Here is a 25,251-nt window from a genome sequence, read left to right as displayed (position 1 = left end):
TTTTCTTTTTGTTCTCCTGTATTTACCTCCCTATTGCTACATAATATGTGTTTATTGATCTCTCTTAATTTATCAGTTTTAAACATTCTCTATTAAATTTTTGTAAGGACGGATAATAATTTTTGCTCTCTTAATCCTTCCTTCACCTCTTCCCAAAAATGGCACAATTGCAGTTTTTGGTTAAATTAGTATAGTATTTCTATTAATAGATTCAAATATTTCTCTCCATTGGATCAAGCAGTACACTATAACTTTTCCTTTCTTTACAACATCCTCTTCTACCCCTCCTAGGAATTAACTGTCTCATGTTTTCATTTGCTTGACATTCTCCAAATCTTTCTCCAAATTGTTTTTTTCAGTTTGGTCTTTCTGGAACTCCTAAGAATTGATGTCAAACCTCCAGGATTGATGCTCTAAATTAAAAAAATAATAATAATAATCGTTTTCTCCGCATTGTCTATCACTTTGTTTTTCTGTTGTACCTTTTGGAAGATTTCCTGGATTTATTTTCCAATTCTTCTAGTGAAACATTTACTTCTGCTGTCATATTTTAAATTTCCAGTGGCTCCTTATTTATTTTCTGACTTACATGGAGGTTTAGGGAATACAAATTTATTTCAAAGTCATCAAAAATTGACTTTCTATTTCTTTTTGGTTCTTATTTTAGGAATAATTTTAAAATGAATAAGGGGTCCAAAGTGCTTTTCTTTGCCATTTGTTTTTAAATGTTAGTGAGATTAATCTCTTCTGAGCTGGTGATGCCTCATTCAGCCTCTGAATTCTCCAGAGCCAACTCAAGGGGGTAATATCAGCCAGGAGAAGAGAAGCACTGGGCCCTGAGAGTAAAGGACTCATTGACGTTTACTCAGCTAATTAACCCCAATGTCCTGCAACTTTCAATTGTTTAAGAAACTGTTCCCAGCATGCTGCACTAAAAACCTGAACAAGAATCCTTGAAACAATCACAGAAAAACTGTTCTATGCTAGTTGTTGGTTTCTCAGGAGAGGTGGAGACTTGGATTAGTTATTCTCCGGCAGCTAACAGTGCTACTATCCAATAAAAGGAAGGACTGTGCCATTCACCAAATGGTAGTCAACTCTATTATGTCACACAAGCTAAAAGTGTATAAACACCGTTGCCAAAGCATGCATTAGGGATTATAGACAGCTTCATGAAGAAGTGTGAAACACATCCTCAGAAGGCCAGTAGGAAGTGTTCTATGAAGCATCAAATCACTGCAGTGATTTCCCACCTAGGAGTCTATGATTAGATCACAGGGTGATTAAGGTCTTCTCTAATCAGAAAAATATCACTTGAAATTTGCATACGTATATGATCAGACACAGCCCAATAAAACCTATGAGAAATTTCATGGAAATAATAGACATTAAGATCTAGAGGTGCATTTCTCTCTGTTCTTAACATAAGGAATAATAGTACTTCTTGTTTCCATTACTCAGTGAATCCTGTAACTGATTGTTTCCTATTTTGAAAATGCACACACATACACATATATATTTTTATGTATTTGTTTATTTGTTTGGAAACCCTGGTGACATAGTGGTTAAGTGCTACAGCTGCTAACCAAGAGGTTGGCAGTTCGAATCTGCCAGGCGCTCCTTGGAAACTCTATGGGGCAGTTCTACTCTGTCCTATAGGGTCGCTATGAGTCGGAATTGACTCAACCATAGTGGTTATTTATTTATTTATTTTTAATTTTATATTTCACCCTGTTAGAAAATGAGGATATCCATATAAGTGAATTTTCCAGTTATCTTCTTTTCCAAAAAGGTTGTATATGGATTAAAAGATACATATGATAACTAATCTCTCAGTGCCTCAGTTTTAAATTATCAATGATATAATAACAGCACTTACCATACAGGATAATGATGAGAAATCAATGTTAATTTTTGTAAAGTGCTCAGAACAGTGCCTAGCACAGGGTAAATCCCATATAAGTTTTTTCTTTTTTCTGGTAAAATAAACAATATAACAAAAAGATATAAATTCAAAATAAGTAAGAAAGTTGAAACAAATGGGGGAGGGGAGGGAAACAAAGCACAGTACATAAAATAAGTTTCATGAAATCTTTCACATTGAGAGGTAGATCACAATCTTGGCTTTCAGTTTTCTGGTAGCCAGGGCAAAATAGAAACCATGATCAGTTACATGCTTCAGAGTGTATAACTTAAAAATTAAAGGATAGCATTACTCCTTAGATTAGGAACAGAGAGAAATGAATCCCTAGACCCTAACATCTATTATTTCAACAAACTTTCTCATAGTTAATGCACAAACAGGTTTTTTTTTTTTATTGGACGGTGTCTCATCATCCCCTCAGCCACACCATGAGCAATCCATTGAGGGCAGTTTGGGAGTTCATGGGGGCTGCAGAAGATGAGCACTATGTTTCAGGTACACACCATCTTTATGGCCTGGCTTAATCTACGAGTGATTTGTAGAATGTGGTTAGGAATAAGTAGATAGCTTATCTTATAGGCCCCCAACTACAATTAAAATCAAAAGGCAGAAGATGGAAGTGGAACTTGGCACATAGTAAGTACTCAATGCCTGTTTAATAAATGAATGAATGAAATCTTTTATTTCAGCCATTTTTATTGGAAAGCTTTATGTGACAGGCAATGCACATTCAGCCTTCTTATTTGGTAGCCGCAAAATATAACTTAACATTTGTTTGATGACTTGGTTTCACTGTAATGAACATCACTGATGGCCTCAGGGGATGCTCAGTTTTAGAATTGTGTGTCTTTTATTCTGATGTGTATTTTAAAGCTCTTCTCTCTTCTGTATCCAAAACAGGTCATCAGGTTTATTTTTGGTTATTGCTATTGTAGGTCCCTGGATGGCACAAATGGTTAAGCAGCCAACTACTAGACAAAAGACTGGCAGTTCGAATCCACCCAGACGCACCTTGGAAGGCAGGCCAGATGATCTGCTTCCAAAAGGTCGCAGCTTTGAAAACCCTATGGAGCACTTCTACTCTGCACACATAGCGTTCCCGTGAGTCAGAATCGACTCCACTGTAGCTGACAACTGAGAACAACATTGTCAGTGTGCCTGCTTCTACCAGCCTTCTTTCCTGTCTGCATATTTGTTGCTTTTCTTCTGATGTTAAATAAGAATTTGGTTGATTAAGCATATAAGAATTGTATTTAAACCAGAAGTAAAACAGCCCTGAGTGGTGGCCGGAGAGATTCTTCTGAGAGTAAACTTCACAAGACTTGTGCTTATTCTATAAGACTTACTTGGTGATTCAGATAACTTTTTCTCTTGCTATTTATTCTTGGCTGTGCCTTGGGTAGTTGAGTTTGCCAGATAACTGATCTTGGAACAAATACATTGTTAATCTACATTTGATACAATATTATGCCAAATAAGGTGTCAAAGGGAAAGCTTTCTTGCAAAATGTTTCATGAGAAGGGGATTGGAGAAGTTAAGTAAGAGCTCTAGGTGAATGTAGACCAGATAAATCAGGCTGTAGAGTTGAGTCATCCAAGGATAAGTGGTTGAGAAGCTTAAGGCCCGGGGCTTGGAGCTTGAATGTCTTAGATACCCATATGAAATATCACTTGCCTCTCCGTGGAGCAAAATTTTAGTGGTTAGTCAATGTCTCTCTTTATCAGTTTTATATTTCATGGGTGGAGGGAAAATACCATTTTCTCCTTTTTTCTCTGAAATTATTGCTTGTGCATTTGGGCATGTCTCCAATTTTCATTGAGTGATTTCATCGCTATCCTAAACATTTTTTGGCACTGGTAGATAATTGGGAATGGCATTAAAAAAAAAAGGCATAGACAACAAAACACAATATGACCTTAAGGAGTTCTTTTTCAGGAGTATGAATAATGACACACTGAGGTCATTTTGTTCTTTAAATGGTTCAGTGAAGTTTTTGAGTTCAGTGATTGTCTTGGTGATCTACTGCCACTATAATAGAAATACCACAAGTGGATGGCTTTAACAAAGAGAAATTTATTCTCTCACAGTCTAGGAGGCTAGAAATCCAAATTCAGGGTGCCAGCCCCAGAGGAAGGCTTTCTCTCTCTGTCGGCTCTGGGTGAAGGTCCTTGTCATCAATCTTCCCTGGTGGAGGAGTTTCTCAGCACAGGGACCCTGGGTCCAAATGACGCACTATTCTCCTGGCTCTTGTTTGTTGATATTATGAGGTCCTCCTGTCTCTCTGCTCACTTCTCTCTCTCATATCTCAAAAGATATTGACTTAAGACACAACCTATTCTTGTAGATTGAGTCCTACCTCATTAACATAATTGCCCCTAATCCTGCCTCATTAACATCATAGAGGCAGAATTTAAAAAACATAGGAAAATCACATCAGATGACAAAATGATGGATAATCACACAATACTGGAAATCATGGCCTAGCCACGTTGATACATTTTGGGGGGACACAATTCAACCTATGACAGTGATCTTGAGAAGTAGAGTAAGATTCTTAGAGAAGAAGGAATGTATAGTCTGTAAAGAAAATGCAAATTCTTGAGATTTTTTTTTCTGGCAAATAAGTGTTAGCCAACATACTACTGACACAGTCAGAAAAGAATGCATTAAGAGTACTTTTAAATCTTATAAAATTTAGTCAGCTCTTTATATCTGAGTATATTCTTCTTCCCATTTTAATTAGATAATAATTTGCTAGCAATTAAGCTTGTTGATGCTGCTGCCAACTTAATTAACGAAGTGGAATGTTTGGAACATTGACCCACTTATTCCTCTAAAAAACAAACCATTTATCCTTGTTTCTGAGATTTCTTCCCACATTTCTACCACCTTGGTTGCTATCAAGTTTGTCCCAAAGATGTAAATGCATCTCTTTCCTGTAAAAAATGGGCTTCATACTGGCTGATTATTGCATCGTTGATTGGCTTGTTCAATTTACTGTAAGGTCATGCAAAAAACTACATTATCCGAACTATAAATAACTTGCTTAAACTAAGGTCAGAGGTAGCCCAAGGAAGTGACCTTCTGCATTGAACCACCTGAGCTCACTCCCAGAATTCATTGACTCACATAGCCAATGCATATTTGCAATCAATTTGAAGTGCTCTCCAGTGAACCAGCCTCCTGCTAGTTTCTTCGTAATCTCCATCATTTAGAGAGCTTGGGAGTCATCAGGCCTGTCCATATTGATAATGGCAGCAAGGTTTACACTCTGCATGGAAGCTAGGGAAGGGATCTGGATCTTAGCTTATGGAGAACATGAGGTGAAGGAAGCATTCCTCTCCATTGTACCAAAAGGAGAGGTGGGCAGAAGTTCTCATCAGGAAAAATTTCAGCCTAGACCTTCTAATGTGCCTTTCTGTCTTACTGTCACTCCAGAACCAGTATATTTACCATCTGGGATTTTTTTAGGACCTCACCAAAGCAAGTTGTCTTTTTAAGATGAAGACGTACAAAAAGCTAGAAATTGTTAAGCGTTGGGAGAATTTTGGGGAATTTTCGAAGCCTACCTTGTGTCCCTAGTCCATGAACAGTTATAACGGTTTCCAAAGTTAATCTGTGTTGGCTATCGTGAGCATTACTCCCATTTCTTTTTTATACAGAGCACTACCAAAAAATGTTGAGGCATTTAAAGTGATCTTTCCCCTATTGATAGGAACACTAGAGATCTTTGAAATTGTTTCTCAGTGAATGGAGGTTAAAAGGAAGCCTACTCAAAGTTAATTCTTCATTTTGTTTGACATGTATGGGTAGCCGTCTGGGGAGGAAAAAAAAAAAAAAAAAACAGTGATAAGGGAAGCATGAACTTCCACTGAGACTGATCCTGAAGAAGAGACAATATTTTTCAGCCCCTTGACAGAAAATTCTAGAAAGACTGGATTTCAGGGATTTAAGGCTTTAGGCACTAAGATACATAACAATTTTATGTTGATGGTTTCTATATATATATATATATTTAAATAACGAATAACCGAAAGGATATAACACCTGATATAAACATTGGATTTATAATCACTTAAGACTATGTTTAGATTTATTATATTGCTCTGGATGTTAAAGACTTGTTTCTGTACTATGTGATGTATGTATGTGTTATATATGTTAGACTTAAACTACTACTTGTCTTACCATTTGAAGGGAGCCCCTTCCTCAACTGAGATATTTCCTTCTTTCTCCTAGCAAAGTGTAGATTTGATTACCTGTTTTCTAGGGTAGCCAGTGATTCACTGCATTTAGAAGTTTTAATACCAGGTTAAGATAATTTGAAATAAAATATCGCTCAAAACAATTACTTTTCTATCTGGGCAGATGGTGCTTTCCAAAGATATCTCTAAATCTACATTCTCTTCTATAATGTGACTTTGAGACTCCCCATCAAGAGGTAGAGTTTATTTCTGAGTGGCCTTGAATTTGAGTAAGCCCTGTAACCGCTTTGATCAATGGAATACAGTGAAAGTAATACTATTTTAGTTCCTGGTATAGCTCTTAAATGGGTTTGATTTATTATCTTCCTTGGATATTAAGAGCATGAGTCTGTTCTTTGCTCACTTTTGATACTCTCCCTCTGGGAATCATCATGCTAAGAGAAGCCCAAGTTAAAGTCACTTGGAAAAGCCTTGGATTGGTGCTCTAGTTCACAACTCCAGCTGACCTCCCAGTGAACAACTAGTGTTGACTGCTAGCCATTTGAGTGGGCCACCTTGGAAGACCAGTCCAATTGAACCTTTAGAACACTGCAGCTTCAGGTGACCTCTAACTACAACTGATTGAGATATTCCAAAGAAGAACCACCCAGCTGAGCTGAGTCAATTTACAGAGCTATGAGACAAAGTAATAAATTGTTTTAAGTCACTGAGTTTTGGGGTGGTTTTTTATACAGCAATGGACAACTGAAACACTATCCATTCATCTATTTATTTCCCTGGATGAAGCTATGAAAAACTTTACTTCTTTGAAATTATGGATAGATATTATATAAATGAATTATACTTGATAGACAAAAACCATATTATCTTATTATAAAACATTTAATTTCAAAGTTGAGGCTTGAGGGCTGACCAAAATAAACCTTTCTTCAACTTTGAATTTCCAGTGTTGGACAGATTATGTTGCATTTAGTAAGTATTCAATAAAGATTTGTTAAGTGAATATCTCTTCTCTTCCATACAATACTCACTCCAATTTTTCTCCTCATTGAAATTCCTCTTTAATTGCAGTGAGTAATTTTATGAATTGAATTTGTAATTCTGTCCCGTGATTGCCAAAGAATGTGATTTTGATGCATAGACAAGTTTCGGCACATCTTTATGAAGTGACTACTAATGTTGAAACTTATATAAAGCTTTAGCAGCTTTATGTATATATATATGTGTGTGTGTCTCTGTGTGTGTTTACATAGATGTTTACACACAAAACAGGCTAAATGCCCTTTAGTTTTTCACTCACTGATTCGAACAAGGATGATGAAGTTCACTTTTTGAATATGCAAAGTGTTTGATAAGTAAAATTATAGAAGAACTATTTCCCTTCTTATGGCAATATTTTCAAATATTTTAGATGACATGTTGGCAAAAAATTAAAACAGTAATTTGTAGCACTTACCTATTAATAAAAGAAAGCCTGTTTAATGGTACTATTTATCCAGACTTTGTTAGCATTTTCTCTCAGGTAGACCCTATAATTCAATGTAAACTATATAGCAACAGTAACACATTATTGGGCTGGAGCATGGTTTCACATGGCCCAGCATGGGCTTTAGAGTGCCGAGGAGTCTGGATTCTAATGTAAACTTCATCACTACTGAATGGTGATCACAGTTTTATTACCCAGCCTCTCTGCTTAGTTTCTTCATCTATCTCATGGAGTTTACAAGGTGCCAGCATTATGTCTGACATAGTAGGTGCTCAACAAATATTAGATTCCTTTCCTTCTGCTCTGTTGGATGCAGGATCAGTCTACTTCTAGAGTCAACTCCCTCCTTTTCACAGTCTCCATGTCAACATCCTTTATAGGCAAGTGTTGAAAAATGGTTATCATAGGCTTGAAGCCTTCCTGATTATAAATAATCACATCTGTCAGTTTATTCTTGACTCCTCCATTTTTTGTTTCTTCTAGTTTCAGTCCTAGTTCTACCTTCAAACCCAAACCAAACCCACTGCCACTGAGTTGATTCCAACTCATAGAGACCCCCTATAGGACAGAGTAGAACTGCCCATAGGGTCCCCAAGGCTGTAAATCTATACAGAAGCAGACTGCCACATCTTTCTCCCCCAGAGTGGCTGGTGGGTTCAAACCATCAACATTTTTGGTTAGTAATGGAGCACTTTAACCACTGCACAAACAGGGGTTCACTCTACCTTGAAACATACTAAATAAATTCTTTTTCCTCCTTTCCTACCTTCCTTCCTTTCTTTCCTTCCTTCCTTCCTTTCCCTCCCTCCCTTCCTTCCTCCCTCCCTCCTTTCCTCCCTTCCTTCTTTTCCTCCCTCTCTCCCTCCTTTCTTCTTCCTGCCTGCCCATCTTCTTTCCACAAATGCTCTATTTATACAAAATAGGCAATATTGTTTTCTCTGCGGAAAAACAGTAAATGGCAAAAAGTCCCTGCCTTTATGGAGATTACATCCTACCTGGGATATAAGGCAGATAATAAACATACAAACAATAAATGTAAAAACAAGCAATGCAGTATATTGTAAGGTGGTGAAGAAATTAATAAAGTAGGGATTACGGGTCCAGTGGGAAGGAGGGCTTTACATATGTAACAGTGAGCCCCATATCTCAACAAATGCAGTTATATTAGTAGTAATAGTGCAACTTTCAAAGACTTTTGACCCATCTGCTCATAGTTTAGCCTCCTACAGATTCCAGTTAGGTACCCGAGAGTCCTCAAGGGATGTCATACTCAGGCTTGTGGAAAAATCTTGTGACCTGGATGTGACCTCTGCCAGCACTGCTTCCTCTGAGTGAGCCTCTGTTCCCATCTCCTCTGCTGGGCAGGGCCAGGCTTCTGCTTTTCCCGAGGGCCTTAGATGTCATTTTTCCCTGATGCTGCTGCCAAGCACTGCTAGGCACCACTGGTTTGCTTTCTCCTGCTAAGCTACACCATTGGTGCCCTAGAGACCCGAAGTAACCACACTACCTGGAAGCCTGTGGTGAAGTGAAGGAAAGGCTCACTCACCCTTTTTTGCATTGTGTTCTCTTATCTGGCCTAATCTAGGTCAAAGAGGTTCTCCCCCAGGAGTCTGGAATCTCTGTGGTTGGACAGAAATATACCTTTATGAAGTGACCATGTATCACAAGAGCACTGGTGAGGTAGAGAAATCACCCTGCAGAGCAAGCGAGAAGAAAGAGCTTGTAGAGTCAAAAGCAGAGATGAGACCCTAACAGTTTTCCTGGCTCCAATCATGCCCCGGGTTCCATAAGATAATTCTATAACCTTCCAATAAGTCCCTCCTTTCCCCCTTTGTGCTTGAGGAAGTTTAAGTTGGACTTTATTAATGAAACCAGAGTCTTGATCAAGTATTACCCCATTCAAATGCCTGAGGAAAGTATGCCCTCAAGTTGGTTCTGACTTATAGTGACACTATGTTCAACAGAACGAAACACTGCCTGGTCCTGAGACATCCTCACAATCGTTGTTATGCTTGAGCCCATTGTTACAGCCACTGTGTCAAGCCATCTCATTGAGGGTCTTCCTCTTTTTCACTGATCCTCTACTTAACTAAGCATGAAGTCCTTCTCAGGAACTGGTCCTGGTAACATGTACAAAGTATGTGAGATGTAGTCTCACCATCTTGCTTCTAAGGAACTTTCTGGCTGTACTTCTTCCAAGAAAGATTTGTTTGTTCTTTTGGCAGTTCTTTTGGTATATTCAGTATTTTTCGCCAACATCATAATTCAAAAGTGTCAATTCTTCTTCGGTCTTCCTTATTCATTGTCCAGGTTTGCATGCATATGAAGTTACTGAAAACACCATGGCTTGGGTCAGGCACACTTTAGTTTTCAAGATGACATCTTTGCTTTTTAATGCTTTAAAAAGGTCTTTCACCGCAGATTTGCCCAAGGCACCGCATTGTTTGATTTCTTGACTGCTGCTTCCATGGGCGTTGATTGTGGATCCAAGTAAAATGAAATTCTTTACAACTTCAATCTTTTTTCCATTTTTTGTAATATTGCTTATTGATCCAGTTGTCAAGATTTTTGTTTTCTTTATGTGGAGTCATAATCCATACTGAAGGCTGTGGTCTTTGATCTTCATCAGTAAATGCTTCAAGTCCTCTTCATTTTCAGCAAGGTTGTGTTATCTGTATAACACAGGTTGTTAATGAGTCTTCCTCCAACCTTGATGTCCCCTTCTTCCTCATAGAGTTAATCTTCTCAGATTATTTGCTTAGCATACAGATTGAATAAGTATGGTGAAAGGATACAACTCTGACACACACTTTCCTGACTTTAAACCATACATACCTTGTTCTGTTTGAACGACTTCCTCTTGATCTATGTAGAGGTTCACACGAGTACAATTAAGTGTTCTGGAATTTCAATTTTTGCAATATTATCCATAATTTGTTATGATCCACACAGTTGAATGCCTTTGCATAGTCAATTAAACACTGGTTAAAATCTTTCTGGTATTCTTTGTTTTCAGCCAGGATCCATCTGACGTCAGCTATGATATCCCTGGTTCCACATCCTCTTTTGAATCAGACTTCAATTTCTGGCAGATCCCTGTAGATGTACTGCTGCAGCCACTTTTGAATGATCTTCAGTAATATTTTACTTGCATGTGATATTGTGTGATAATTTCTGCATTATGTTGCATCACCTTTCTTGAGAATATGCATGAATATGGATCTCTTCCTGTTGGTTGGCCAGGTAGCTGTCTTCCAAATTTCTTGGCATAGATGAGTGAGCACTTCCACTGCTACACACATTTGTTGAAACATCTCAACTAGTATCCTGTCAATTCCTGGAGCCTTGTTTTTTGCCAATGCCTTCAGTGCAGCTTTGACCTCTTCCTTCAGTACTATCGGTTCCTGGTCATATGCTACCTCCTGAAATGGTTGAACGTTGACCAATTCTTGTTGGTATAGTGACTTTGTGTATTCCTTCCATCTTCTTCTTTTTTTTTTTTAATAATTTTTATTGTGCTCTAAGTGAAAGTTTACAAATCAAGACAGTCTCTCACACAAAAACCCATATACACCTTGCTACACACTTCCACTTACTCCCCCCCCCAATGAGACAGACTGCTCTCTCCCTCCACTCTATCTTTTCGTGTCCATTTCACCAGCTTCTAACCCCCTCCACCCTCTCATCTCCCTTCTAGGCCGGAAATGCCAACATAGTCTCAAGAGTCCACCTGATTCAAGAAGCTCACTCCTCACCAGCATCCCCTCCAACCCATTGTCCAGTCCAATCCATGTCTGAAGAGTTGGCTTCGGGAATGGTTGCTGTCCTGGGGCAACAGAAGGTCTGGGGGCCATGACCACCGGGGTCCTTCTAGTCTCAGTCAGACCATTAAGTCTGGTCTTATGAGAATTTAGGGTCTGCATCCCAATGGTCTCCTGCTCCCTCAGGGGTTCTCTGTTGTGTTCCCTGTCAGGGCAGTCATCAGTTGTAGCCGGGCACCATCTAGTTCTTCCGGTCTCAGGATGATGTAGTCTGTGGTTCATGTTGCCCCTTCTGTCTCTTGGGCTCGTAATCACCTTGTGTCCTTGGTGTTCTTCATTCTCCTTTGATCCAGGTGGTTTGAGACCAATTGATGCATCTTAGATGGCTGCTTGCTAGTGTTTAAGACCCCAGACGCCACTCTTCAAAGTGGGATGCAGAATGTTTTCTTAATAGATTTTATTATGCCAATTGACTTAGATGTCCCCTGAAACCATGGTCCCCAGACCACTGCCATGCTGGCCTTCGAAGCATTCAGTTTATTCAGGAAACTTCTTTGCTTTTGGTTTAGTCCAATTGTGCTGATCTGCCCTGTATTGTGTGCTCTTTCCCTTCACCTAAAGTAGTTCTTAAAAAAAAAAAAAAGTAGTTCTTATCCACTATCTAATTAGTGAATGCCCCTTTCCCACCCTCCCCCCTCTTGTAACCACAAATGAATGTTTTCTTCTCAGTTTAAACTATTTCTCAAGTTCTTATAATAGTGGTCTTATACAATATTTGTCCTTTTGCAACTGACTAATTTCACTCAGCATAATGCCTTCCAGGTTCCTCCATGTTATGAAATGTTTCACAGATTCATCACTTTTCTTTACTGATGAGTAGTATTCCATTGTGTGAATATACCTTAATTTATTTATCTATTCATCCGTTGATGGGCACCTTGGTTGCTTCCATCTTTTTGCTATTGTAAACAGTGCTGCAATAAACATGGGTGTGCATATATCTGTTTATGTAAAGGCTCTTATTTCTCTAGGATATATTCCAAGGAGTGGGATTGCTGGATCGTATTGTAGTTCTTTTTCTAGCTTTTGAGGGAAGTGCCGAATCGATTTCCAAAATGGTTGTACCATTTTATATTCCCACCAGCAGTGTATAAGTGTTCCAATCTCTCCACAGCCTCTCCAACATTTATTATTTTGTGTTTTTTGGATTAATGCCAGCCTTGTTGGAGTGAGATGAAATCTCATTTTAGTTTTGATTTGCATTTCTCTAATGGCTAACGATCGTGAACATTTCCTCATATATCTGTTAGCCACCTGAATGTCTTCTTTAGTGGAGTGTCTGTTCATATCTTTTGCCCAATTTTAATTGGGTTGTCTTTTTGCAGTTGAGTTTTTGCAGTATCATGTAGATTTTAGAGATCAGACGCTAATAGGAAATGTTATAGCTAAAAACTTTTTCCCAGTCTGTAGGTAGTCTTTTTACTCTTTTGGTCAAGTCTTTGGATGAGCATAGGTGTTTGATTTTTAGGAGCTCCCAGTTATCTAGGTTTTCTTCTACATTCTTTATAATGTTTTGTATACTGTTTATGCCATGTAGTAGAGCTCCTAACGTTGTCCCTATTTTTTCATCCATGGTCTTTATTGTTTTAGATTTTATATTTAGGTCTTTGATCCATTTTGAGTTAGTTTTTGTGCATGGTGTGAGGTACGGGTCTTGTTTCTTTTTTTGGCAGATGGATATCCAGTTATGCCAGCACCATTTGTTAAAAAGACTGTCTTTTCCCCGTTTAACTGTTTTGGGGCCTTTGTCAAATATCAGCTCCTCGTATGTGGATGGATTTATGTCTTGATTCTCAATTCTGTTCCATTGGTCCATGTATCTGTTCTTGTACCAGTACCAGGCTGTTTTGACTACAGTGGTGGTATAATAGGTTCTGAAATCAGGTAAAGTAAGGCTTCCCACTTTGTTTTTCTTTTTCAGTAATGCCTTATTTATCTGGGAACTCTTCCTCTTCCATAGGAAATTGGTGATTTGTTTCTCCATCTTATAAAAGAATGTCCTTGGGATTTGGATCTGAATTGCATTAAATGTATAGATCGCTTTTCGTAGAATAGACATTTTTATAATGTTAAGTCTTCCTATCCACGAGCAAGGTATGTTCTTCCACTTACGTAAATCTCTTTTGGTTTCTTGCAGAAGTGTACTATAGTTTTCTTTGTATAAGTCTTTTATCTCTGGTAAGATTCATTCCTAAGTATTTTATCTTCTTGGGGGCTACTGTAAATGGCATTGATTTGGAGATTTCCTCTTCAATGTTCTTTTTTTTGGTGTAGAGGAATCCAAGTGATTTTTGTATGTTTATCTCATATCCCGATACTCTGCTGAACTCTTCTATTAGTTTCAGTAGTTTTCTGGAGGATTCCTTAGGGTTTTCTGTGTATAAGATCATGTCATCTGCAAATAGAGATACTTTGACTTCTTCCTTGCCAATCTGAATGCCCTTTATTTCTTTATCTAGCCTAATTGCTCTGGCTAGGACTTCCAGCACAATGTTGAATAAGAGTGGTAATAAAGGGCATCCTTGCCTGGTTCCCAATCTCAGTGGGAATGTTTTCAGGCTCTGTCCATTTAGGATGATATTGGCTGTTGGCTTTGTATAAATGCCCTTTATTATGTTGAGGAATTTTCCTTCCATCCCTATTTTGCTGAGAGTTTTTATTATGAATGAGTGTTGAACTTTGTCAAATGTCTTTTCTGCATCAATTGATAAAATCATGTGATTCTTGTCTTTTATTTATGTGGTGGATTACATTAATTGTTTTTCTAATGTTGAACCATCCCTGCATACCTGGTATGAATCCCATTTGGTCATGCTGAATTATTTTTTTGATATGTTGTTGAATTCTTTTGGCTAGAATCTTGTTGAGGATTTTTGCATCTACATTCATGAGGGATATAGGTCTGTAATTTTCATTTCTTGTGGTGTCTTTACTTGGTTTTGGTAACAGGGATATGGTGGCTTCATAGAATGAGTCTGATAGTATTCTGTCCTTTTCTATGCTCTGAAATACCTTTAGTAGTAGTGGTGTTAACTCTGCTCTGAAAGTTTGGTAGAACTCTGCAGTAAAGCCGTCCGGGCCAGGGCTTTTTTTTGCTGGGAGTTTTTTGATTACTTTTTCAATCTCTTCTTTTGTTATGGGTCTAGTTAGTTGTTCTACCTCTGTTTGTATTAGTTTAGGTAGGTAGTGTGTTTCTAGGAATTTATCCATTTCTTCTAGGTTTTCAAATTTGAGTATAATTTTTCATGGTAATCTGATATGATTCTTTTAATTTCAGTTGGGTGTATTGTAATATTTCCCATCTCATTTCTTATTCGGGTTATTTGCTTCCTCTCCTGTTTTTCTTTTGTCAATTTGGCCAGTGGTTTATCAATTTTGTTGGTTTTTTCAAAAAATCAGCTTTTGGTCTTGTGAATTCTTTCAATTGTTTTTCTGTTTTCCATTTCATTTAGTTCAGCTCCAATTTTTATTATTTGTTTTCTTCTGGTGCCTGTGGGTTTCTTTTGTTGCTCTCTTTCTATTTGTTCAAGTTGTAGGGATAATTCTTTTATTTTGGCCCTTTCTTCTTTTTGGATGGTGTGCATTTATTGATATAAATTGGCCTCTGAGCACCCGCTTTTGCTGTGTCCCAAAGGTTCTGATAGGAATTGTTTTCATTCTCATTGGATTCTCTGAATTTCTTTAATCCATTCTTAACATCTTCTATAATCCAGTCTTTTCTGAGCAGGGTATTGTTCAGTTTCCAAGTGTTTGATTTCTTTTCCCTGCTTTTCCTGTTATTGACTTGCACTTTTATGGCCTTGTGGTCAGAGAAGATGCTTGGTAATATTTCAATGTTTTGGATTCTGCTAAGGTTTGCTTTATGACTTAAAATGTGGGCTATTCTAGAGAATGTTCCATGTGCACTAGAAAAGAAAGTATACTTGGTTGCTGTTGGGTGGAGTGTTCTGTACATGTCTACGTGGTCAAGTTGATCGATTGTGGCATTTAGATCTTCTGTGTCTTTATTGAGCTTCTTTCTGGATGTCCTGCCCTTCACCAAAAGTGGTGGGTTAAAGTCTCCTATTATTGTGGGGCTATCCCACTTTTCAATGCTGATAGAGTTTGTTTTATGTATCTTGCAGCCCTGTCACTGGGTGCATAAATATTTAATATGGTTATATCTTCTTGGTGTATTGTCCCTTTAATCATTATATAGTGTCCTTACTTATCCTTTCTGATGGATTTAACTTTAATGTCTATTTTGTCAGAAATTCATATTGCCACTCCTGCTCTTTTTTGATTGTTGTTTGCTTGATATATTTTTTTCCATCCTTTGAGTTTTAGTTTGTTTGCGTCTTTAAGTCTAAGGTGTGTCTCTTGTAGGCAGCATATAGATGGATCTTGCTTTTTAACCCATTCTGCCACTCCCCGTCTCTTTATTGGTGCCTTTAGTCTATTGACATTCAGGATAATTATGGATAGATATGAATTTAGTGCTATCATTTTGATGTCTTTTTTTGTGTGTTGACAGTTTCTTTTTTCACTCGATTTTGTGTGCTGAGTAGATTTTCTTTATATATTTTCCTTTCCTCATATTTGTTGTTGTTGATTTTGTTTCTGCTGAGGCTGTATTTTTCCCTTGTATTTTATTTTGATGAGTAGGATAGTTCGTCTCCTTTGTGGTTACTTTATTATTTACCCCTATGTTTCTAAATTTAAAACTAACTTTTGTTTCTTTGTATCGCCGTATCTTCCTCTTTGTATGGAAGGTGTGTGATTACATTTCTTAGTCCCTCTTTATTATTTTAATGTTGTCTATTTTCATATAATAACATCGCCAGTACCCTGTTTTGGGCTTTTTTTTTTTTTTAATAACTTGCTTTGTTTTTTTTGGATTTCCCTGTCTGGGTTGACTTCTGGTGGCTCTGCCCAGTGTTCTAGTCTTGGGTTGATAACTGATATTATTGATTTTCTAAGCAAAGAACTCCCTTTAGCATTTCTTGTAGTTTTGCTTTGGTTTTTATGAATTCCCTCAACTTGTGTTTATCTGGAAATGTCTTAATTTCACCTTCATATTTAAGAGAGAGTTTTGATGGATATATGATTCTTGGAAGGCAATTTTTTTTCCTTCAATTTTTTAAATATGTCATCCCATTGTCTTCTTGCCTGCATGGTTTCTGCCTAGCAGTCCAAGATTATTCTTATTGGCTTTCCTTTGTAGGTGACTTTTTGTTTATCCCTCACTGCTCTTATAATTCTCTCTTTATCTTTGGTTTTGGCAAGCTTGATTATAATATGTCTTGGTGACTTTCTTTTAAGTTTTCCCTTATGTGGAGTTCCACGAGCATCTTGGATAGGTATTTTCTCATCTTTCACAATATCAGGCAACTTTTCTGCCAACAAATCTTCAACAATTTTCTGTTATCCCTCCCTGTTCTGGTACTCCAATCACTCGTAGGTTATTTCTCTTGATAGAGTCCCACATGATTCTTAAGGTTTCTTCATTTTTTAAAATTCTTTTATCTGATTTTTCTTCAAATATACTAGTGCGAAGTGATTTATCTTCAAGTTCAGAAATTCTAGCTTCTACTTGCTCAATTCTGCTCCTCTGACTTTCTATTATCTAATTCTGTAATTTTACTGTTACTCTTTCGAATTTGATTGCTGTCTGTCTATGGATTTTTCTAGCTTATTAAACTTTTCCTTATGTTCCTGAATAATCTTTCTAATTTATTCAGTTGTTTTACCTGTGTGTTCCTTGGCTTGTTCTGCATATTGCCTCATTTCCTTCCTGATGTCTTAAAGGGTTCTGTATATTAAACTTTTGTATTTTGCATCTGGTAATTCCAGGAATGCACTTTCATCTAGAGGATCCCTGGATTCTTTGTTTTGAGAGCCTGTTGAGGTGATCATGGTCTGTTTCTTAATGTGACTTGACATTGATTGTTGTCTCTGATCCATCTATAATTTATTATATTAGTTTATGCTTGCTTACTCTGTCGTAGCCGCTTGCTTTGCTTTGTTTTGGTATACCCCTATGGGTTGCTTGAGTGAGCTAACTTGATTATTTTTGCTTTTGGAGCTCTGGTGTCCTGTCCCCAGCTGGCTAGAGGTGTTATCAGGTATATCAGTCTAGGAGTCCATTCAGTTTTCTCGTATGAATTCAGCTCAGGTTTCCAGGTAGCTGATATCAAGTGTGTGGTAAAGGCTCTGTCCTACAGTCTTAGAGGGGCAGGGGTGATTTGTGTATATACCGGTATCTGATTGCAGCAGAAGGTCACGCTCTGAACAAGGCAGGGGGCTGAGAACCGACCACCAAATGTCTCTGTTCCCTAGAACATGTTGGTGGATGGGTTCTGCAGAGGGACCATGGGCACCCAAAGTTTTTGGTTGTAAGGACTAGGAGGTACCAGTTATCTTTTGACCTCTGTCGCAGGTGGCTGGGTGACCTGAGTGGATCTACCAGTCCTTAGGTCCCTGATGTGGGTAGGTGAGGACCTTGTTTAGTAGGCAAAGCAATGTCAAACGTCAAATACCCACCTCTCCACCACACAGCTTAAATGGTTGGAGTTTGCCAACAAGGGTCTATTCTCCAGAAATAGGCCCACACAGGTCCATGCAGAAAGGAAAGGTGCTGAAGGTCCACGGACGGTTTATGCCTGGACAGGAGCCACTTCTGTCCTGAGCTCCCCTGGTTAATGGAGCTAGCAATTTATCTTTACCACCCAGTTGCAAATTTTTTCCTTCCCCAAGGCTGGGGGGGATGGCTCTAGGTGCTCACCAGGGTCTGTCTCGTGCCCAGGGATTCAGCCGCTGAAGCCAGCTTGGGGGTGGGGAGAAGCCCAGTAAAATATATGCAAGTATTTAGCTTTTGCCAAGAGCACCGTTCTCCTCAGGTTCCGGAGGTGTGAGTAGGCTGTGCGGCTGACTGCTTCTTCCTGAGGAAACTGCGGCTGAATGCTAGTACCAGCCCGCAGCTGCTCCGGGAATAGTGCCTGAGGGCTCCCTGGAATTCAGGTCCCATAACTTCTCTCCACTTCTGAATGGCCTCTTCCTCCCCCTGCCCCTCAGTTCATTGTCTAAGCTTGCCTTTGATGCTCAGGGCTCTCAGTTTGTCACAAATATACTCATTTCACTTGTCTTTTCAGGTCTTTGTTGTAAAGAGGGCTCGACAGAAGCATCTGTCTATTCTGCCATCTTGGCTCTGCCTTCCTTTCATCTTCTTTTGATGCTTCCTGCATCGTTTAATATTTTCCCCATAGAATCCTTCAATATTGCAACTGTAAGGCTTGAATTGTTTCTTCAGTTCTTTCAGCTTGAGAAATGCCAAGCGTGTTCTTCCCTTTTGGATTTCTAACTGCAGGTCTTTGCACATGTCATTATAATACCTTACTTTCTCTTCTCAAGCTGCCCTTTGAAATCTTCTGTTTGGCTCTTTTACTTGATCATTTCTTCCTTTTGTTTAGATACTTGAAGTTCAAGAGCAAGTTTTAGAGTCTCTTCTGACCTCCATTTTGTTCTTTTCTGTCTTTTTAATGGCCTCTTGCTTTTTTCATGTATGATATCCTTGATGTCATTCCACAGCTCATCCGGTCTTTGGTCATTAGTGTTCGATGCTTCAAATCTATTCTTGAGACGGTCTCTAAATTCAGGTGGGATATACTCTAGGTCGTACTTTGGCTCTTGTGGACTTGTTCTAATTTTCTTCAGTTTCAACTTGAACTTGCGTATGAGCAATTGATGGTTTGCTCTGCAGTTCGCCCCGGCCTTGTTCTGACTGATGATATTGAGTTTTTCATCGTCTTTCCACAGATGTAGTTGATTTGATTCTTGCATGTTCCATCTGATGAGGTCCATGTGTATAGTTCCCATTTATGTTGGTGAAAAAATGTATTTGCAAAGAAGCTGTTGGTCTTGCAAAATTCTATCATGGGATTTCCAGCATTGTTTCTATTACCAAAGCTATATTTTCCAGCGACCAATCCTTCTTCTTTGTTTCCACCTTTTGCATTCCAATCTGTCAGTTTGTCATACTGTGGGGGTTTGCGTGTTGCTGTGATGCTGGAGGCTGTGACACCAGTATTCAAATACCAGCAGGATCATCATGGTGGACAGGTTTCAGCTGAGCTTCCAGACTAAGACAGACTAGGAAGAAGGATCTGGTGGTCTACTTCTGAAAAGAATTAGCCAGTGATAACCTTATGAATAGCAGTGGAACATTGTCTAATATAGCGCTGGAAGATGAGTCCCTCTGTTTGGAAGGCAAGCACAAGATGACTAGACAAGAGCTGCCTCCTCAAAGTAGAGTCAAACTTAATGAAATGGTTGAAGTCAAGCTTTCAGGACCTTCATTTGCTGATGTGGCATGACTCAAAATGAGAAGAAAGAGCTACAAACAGCCATTAATAATTGGAACATGGGATGTATGAAGTACAAAACTAGGAAAATTGGAAACTGTCAAAAATGAAATGGAACATATAAACATTGATATCCTAGGCATTAGTGAGCTGAAATGAACTAGTATTGGCCGTTATGAATCAAACAATCATATGGTTTACTATTCCAGGAATGACAACTTGAAGAGGAATGGTGTTGCATTAATTGTCAAAAAGAACATTTGAAGGTCTATCCTGAAATACAACACTGTCAGTGGTAGGATAATATCCATACGCCTACAAGGAAGACCAGTTAATAGGGCTATTATTCAATTTTACACACTAACCAGTAAGGCCAAAGGTGAAGAAATTGAAGTTTTTTACCGACTTATGCAGTCTGAAATTGATAGAACATGCAATCAGGATTCATTGGTAATTATTGAAACATTGAAACAAAGAAAAAAGATTGGTAGCTGGAAAATATGGTCTTGGTGAGGAATGTATAGTAACTTTTAAAAGAAAATATATACAAGGAGGATATTGGATTCCTCCATGTCACTGCTTTCCTCCATAAATACCACAAAGCACTGCCTGCATTTTTGTATCTTTATTCAATTTTTTATTAATTATATATAAATTCTCAATCATCCTTCTCTCTGTAGTTCTCCACCCCAATTCTTTTTCTAGTCTCTTTCAACATCTTTTCATTAATTTTTTTCCCGTGTTGCCTTTTTATTGTGTATGCAATTTCTCACAACTTTCCTCCACATTGTCAAGTGATTGTCACTCTTACATTTGAAAAAAAATCTTCATTAGAAAAGAGAAGAACTTTGCTAAAGTGGATGAATCTAAATCTGTCAGCCTCCATGGTAGGTGGCCTCTCCTCTTTCTTTTCTCCTTTTTGTACTCCTAGCAATTCTGAGAACATGACAGTCTGAGCAATTAGAAGGGTTCTATGGACAAGAGTTATGATGTGAGCACTGGAAGCCTAATTTCCAGACCTTCTAAGAGCTCCCAAAGCCATGAAAATGTTTCCTAATGTCCTTTTCCAAAGTTGTACACTCTCTCCACTGGGAGTCCTGTTCACCGAGATGTATGATACATGACCAGTAAGCTCTAGCAATATTTTCACTGGTGACAGCTATTTCTCAGAGTCTTCGTGTTCCCAGGCTACAGTTAGTGCCTGAAGTGCTTTCCGGGCAAATAGCTGCTCACAGGTCAGGGTTATTCTCTTACTAGGGCCCTCGGAGGATTTAAGCTGAGATTTCTGTGGGTGGCTGCAGTGAGGAGGGAAGTCTTAGTCACGCCTCATGCATGGCCATTGCATTTGGTCTTACCCACTCTCTCCGGAGCCATGGTAGACTTCTTCTCCCTCAAGGATATGTCTAAACTCAGGGATCTGCAAAATGTTGACCCAGCCCTAAATTCTTTAGTGTTCACAGGGGCATAAACCTAAATTCTGGAATGTTCACAGGGGAATAAACCTGAATTCTTGAATGTTCACAGGGGCATAAATGCAAATTTAGTCCCAGGCATAACTCATAGCTCGGCCAGTTTCCAAAGGTGAACACACAACTCTCCATCCCAGGTACACTTTCGAGTAACATACTAGGTCCATACCAGGTGCAAAGAACTTTAGATGCATTAACTCATTTAGCCCTCACCATGAATGTTTGCAATGGGAAGGTCTATTAGGTCCCCATTTTAAAGATGGGAAAACTGAAGCCCAGATATGGCTTGGCATGTCTAAGCCTACACAACTAGTAAATTGGGTAGATTTGAATTCAGAATTGTGTGATTCCATAATTGGTCATCTCAACCATTCTGCTATGCTGCTTCCCCTAGGGTGGAATATATATTTACATACAAACAAAACCCTGATAATGGCCCTGTGGCTCAAAATTTCTATTCAAATGTAATCTGAACACACTCCACATTGTCATTCTGGCTTGTGAGCCCTCCCTGTCCTATTGCCACCCTTCCTCCCAGCTCCCCAGATGCACTTTCACCTCTTTCCTAACCTCCAAATGTCACCCAAATTTCCAAGTTGACAGGTTGCCAAAAATCTTTGTTTTTGTAATGGCCCAAGTTATTTCACAACTCTGAATTTCCTTCTCAAGAAGTTACCTAGGGACCAGAAATTCATGAGTTAACTCAGGACTGGAACTTTTTCCCCTGTTCTTAGAGCAAGCCAATCAACAGCTCTACCCATAGTCCCCACTGTCTTGATGACCAACAGTGCACTAATGGTATTGCTATTTAACAATTCAAAAAGAAGGCCTCACCAGGAAATAAATTTATTGTCCCCCGCATCCTCCCCCTTCAGTGAACCCCACCTTACTGCTTCCTGTCAGAAGGCTTTGAAAGCCCTTTAGGTTGTCAGGTAGTGGCATTTCCCTTGGTAGTGTTACATTATTGATCGAGATAATCCCGTTTTAAAAAAAAAAGTCATTTAAGGCAGGTGCAGTTCTTACTTGGTTAATTCCTGTATGGTTTGGTCTTGTGTACCCCATCTGGTAGCAGAACGCTTACTTTGTTTTTTCATCTGGAGGTAGAGTTTTCATTGTTGAAATAAAGGGATAATTAAAATGTAACCCACAAAGAGCTCTCAATTAGAAAACACTGCCATTTTGCTTTCTGCCTGCTTGGATTTGATGGACCTACTTTAATATGGACTCCCTGAGTGGTGCAAATGCTTGGCTGTTAACCAAAAGTTTGGCGGTTCAAGTCCACCCAGAGGTGTGGTGATCTACTTCAGAAATATCGGCCATTAAAAACCCTATGGAGCATAGTTCTACTCTGATGCACATGATGTACGTGGGGTTGCCAAAATCATAGCTGACTCGATGGCTACTGGTTTTTTATTTTAAAATCTTTTAGTTGACAGGACTGGTTTGCTCAACTGGGTGAAGCATGACTCTAATGAGGCCGAGGGTGACCATTCAGCCTCTGCAGGATCAGTGAGTATACTCTCCTGGGCCCTGGATGCTCCAGTCTCCTTGTAGATCTGTGCATTGCCCACAGTGGAGCTAAGACACAAAGACATCACCACTCCAAGCATATACCTCACTGGCAGGCAGCCATGACATCACATTTTGGGTACAAAGGGCAGTATATTATTCTATTATTTAAAGTCTCAAACTCCTTGTTTACTAGAGATACTTGGGGAAGAATAGCAGTAAATTCAAAGGAAAATGCCATCTCAATAATAATGATGCAAGTACTATTTGGCAGACATACAAAGTAGGGCTGAAAACAATGTGGCGAGCTGGGTGGTAAAATAATTAAGAATGGCGAGCTGTTTCCTCTTGAATGCCTTGACTGAATTCTCTGTGTGGAAGGGGGATGCTTCTTGGTTTGCATACAAATAGACATTTCATTACAGGAACAGAGGGAAAAACTTAGTATTTTCTCAGAAAGGACAGCAGCGATCCAAGACTGTGTTTTTGTCAGGTGCTGTTGAGTCGATTTTGACTCATAGTGATCCCACTCGATAGAGTAGGACTGCTCATAGGGTTTTCTAGGCTGCAATCTTCATGGGACCAGATTGCCAGACCTGTCTTCGGAGAAGTCTCTGGGTGGGTTTGAACTGTCAACCTTTCTGTTAGCAGCCAAGCGCTTAACAATTTGTGCCACCAGGATCTAAATTTGTGTTAGTCCGGATGATCCAGGCAACAGAATGCTGACAATGCTGTGGCTACAAATAAAAAATAAAAATAAATGAACAATCTGCAACAGAATTCTTAGGATTTGTTCAAGACACCATTTGCTGTTTAAGAAAACAAAGACCTCCCCTTTAGGTTTCCGAAGTTGCCTAAGTTTCAGTCCCTGGAAAACTGGAGGTCTAGATGTGAATTGAGTATGTGGAGGAAGAATTTTTTACTTTTAAACAGGCTTTATTGTGATACAGATTAAATTGTGTTCATTTAGTACAGACATAGGCACTGGTCGGTGACTGTATCACTGTCATCCTGTTTTGTGTGGTTCAGATGACCCGCCTTTCCTGTTTTGTTTGTTCTGAGCTGCTACACATAAACACTAAGTGCACAGGTTAAGCTTTCTATTCAATAAGCGACTGTGTGTGTTTTCTCCCATCAGTATTTGCCCCATTTAATATTCTACCTAGTAACAGTGCTTTCCTGTGCCTTCAGTTTGGGTTTAATTCTTTTCTAAAAATTTCTACCCTTGGTATGTTTCTTGAACAAAGACCAACTTGTGATCCCGTGATGTATCTTTTTAGAACACCCAAGAAGTGGGGAATTTACAGAAATTTTCAAGGCCAGAAAACCCTGCCCTTAAGATCCTGCCCACCAGGAGTGATATGCTGCAGTCCACACTGCCTTAAAAAATTCAAAGCACAGGCTGTCTGTCTGCAAGGGACCAAAACTACTGCTAAAGAGGAGCCTTTAAGATACCACTGGACCAGTCTCACAGATATTGGTTTATTTGCAACTGTTTAAAAAACAGAAAGGCGGCGGGGGGAACCGCAGTAGTGGTGTAGTTTAGAAAATAATTGAGTTCCTGGGCAGGTGGAACAACCTGTCAGTAACCATAAGGGATATGGTACTCACCCCCCTCCCCAATTCCCTTTCTTCTGCACCTGTGTTTCTCAGCTATTCCAGCAGGTGCCACTATAATCACAGAACAAACATTCCACAGCATGGTATGTAACTTTATTTTTCTAGCATAATAATTTAAAGTATTTACACACTGCACGCTCACTGTTTTACACAGATACTTATTCATATACCTATGAACCACATCTAAGGGTTTCTTTGGAAAGACTCGACACGCTATATGGGGGCGGGGGGGGGAGTTTCAAGCCTAACAAAGAGAAAAGGGAAAAAAATATTTTGAGTCTTTTAAAGACAGCCATGTGAAGCATCTGTGAAAACCAGTGTTTTTCCCAAAGTTCTAAGCTCCCCCGGGAGACCTCTGAGCAGCTCCACCCCATCCATGTGTCAGCATGACCCCTAAACTCTTCTGGCTAAGCATTTTTAAGAACATGTGCAAGCAGCATTTTCTCTAAAATCCTAGAAAAGAAACAGGGAGGAAATAAACCTGACTCTTCTCTAGGGAAACATTTCTTTTTCTGAGAGTTATCTGTGGGGACTGGAAGTGCTATACAAGGACACTGGTGAGAAAGGAAGACAGCAAAACACGATGGTACGAGACCAACGATGCACTGCTTTCAAGCACCCTTTCCTGCTCAACGATAGGATGAAACAACCCAAATTTTTTGTTTCCCAACTATTAGTTGAGGTGGTTTAGTTTTCCCTGAAAAGCACAAAAACCAAAAAACCAAACCCGTTGTGAGTCGATTCCGCGGAAAAAGGTATAGTAATTACATACATTCTAAGCCCAGACACCATACTTATTTCTATTGTTTTTACCTCATTTTTAAACTAGTTGCACAAAAATAGTAGTTAGAAGTATTCTCCTAGAGTTTTCTTCCATT

Source organism: Loxodonta africana, chromosome 2 (assembly GCF_030014295.1).
Source record: "Loxodonta africana isolate mLoxAfr1 chromosome 2, mLoxAfr1.hap2, whole genome shotgun sequence".
NCBI lineage: Eukaryota > Metazoa > Chordata > Mammalia > Proboscidea > Elephantidae > Loxodonta > Loxodonta africana.
This window is presented reverse-complemented; position numbering follows the sequence as displayed.